Raw genomic sequence first — 1,276 nt, 5'->3', positions numbered from 1 at the left:
CATTTCTCTAATATGATAGAAATGGACATCTTTTTTATTTAAATACTTTGTATAGCTTAGTGCTGAGAGATAGCATAAGGCACTTGCCTTATAAATGTCAACCACATTTCTATTCCCAGCACCACATTAGGTCCCCAAATCTCACTAGGATTGGTCCTTGAACCCAGAGCTGTGTCAAGAGTAAGACCTGAGAAAATAAAAGTTTTGTTAAAAAGAAGTCAATTATATTTCAGTTTTCTATATTCTGCCATTCACAGAAGTTTTCTAGGAATGTTGATCTGTTGATCTGTTTATCAATTGAGAGAGTAATTTTATATATTGAGGTTATTAGTTTTCCATATGATAATATTTGCAAATATGTAGGTGTTTCTATATTTATATACAGATATATAATTTTTTTTACTTTTCTTTCTACTTCCCAGCTCAGTATTTGGGTATCACCCTTGTGAGGCCTCTGAGGATATAATGTAGAGTGGGGATCTAACCTTGGACTCCTACATATTTTCCAGCATGATGAACTATCTGCATAGCCATAATAACTGTTTTATTTTCAACAATTCAATACAAACTGTCCTTATATGCTTTATTGGATAATTTATCAAATATATATATATATATAGTTTTTGAAAAGTTTTATTTAGTGCTCGCTTCGGCAGCACATATACTAAAATTGGAACGATACAGAGAAGATTAGCATGGCCCCTGCGCAAGGATGACACGCAAATTCGTGAAGCGTTCCATATTTAAAAAAAAAAAAGAAAAGTTTTATTTAGTGCTGAATTAACTGCAATTAACAATTGAATGTGAATCTTCCTGGTGATACTCCCTTATCTATATACTGGAAATTTCTCATTGGACTTTCATTTAGTATTTTTGTCCTATACGTAACTGCATTTATAACCTCACTTGCCTATTTTTATCTTTCATTTTATCCATAATTGCATGTCTTGATTATTATTTAATATATGTAGTAGACTAGTCCAAAGTATAATAATTTTAATACCAATTATTGTAACTTTTTCAGATATTTTTTTACTTTCAAAAAACATCAAATCTTTCCTTTTCCTTCTCTCATACATTTTAAATTCCATTTTTTATTTCTTCTTTTAGTTTATGACTTTCTTGAAATAAAAACTGCTGAAACTTTAAATCCTTTAAATGTTTAGTATTGGGTTTGTGAATGACATAACACCAATATTTAAAATAGGACTAGTTTGATAGCATAGGCTTTTATATCACATTTTATTGGTCTATAAGATATTCATATATACTAAGT

The 1,276-nt window shown here is 29.5% G+C and overlaps 1 non-coding gene across 1 annotated transcript; it reads left to right on the top strand.

Annotated features, from left to right (window-relative positions):
* Nucleotides 1-640: 640 nt before the first annotated feature.
* LOC126000121 (U6 spliceosomal RNA) lies at nucleotides 641-747 on the top strand. The gene has a single exon (XR_007492486.1). It is a non-coding gene; the product is annotated as a U6 spliceosomal RNA (small nuclear RNA).
* Nucleotides 748-1,276: the final 529 nt, after the last annotated feature.

The sequence above is a fragment of the Suncus etruscus genome, chromosome X (assembly GCF_024139225.1).
Source record: "Suncus etruscus isolate mSunEtr1 chromosome X, mSunEtr1.pri.cur, whole genome shotgun sequence".
Taxonomy (NCBI): Eukaryota; Metazoa; Chordata; class Mammalia; order Eulipotyphla; family Soricidae; genus Suncus; species Suncus etruscus.
The sequence above is the reverse complement of the archived record's forward strand: the minus strand, read 5'-3'. Positions and strand labels throughout refer to the sequence as shown.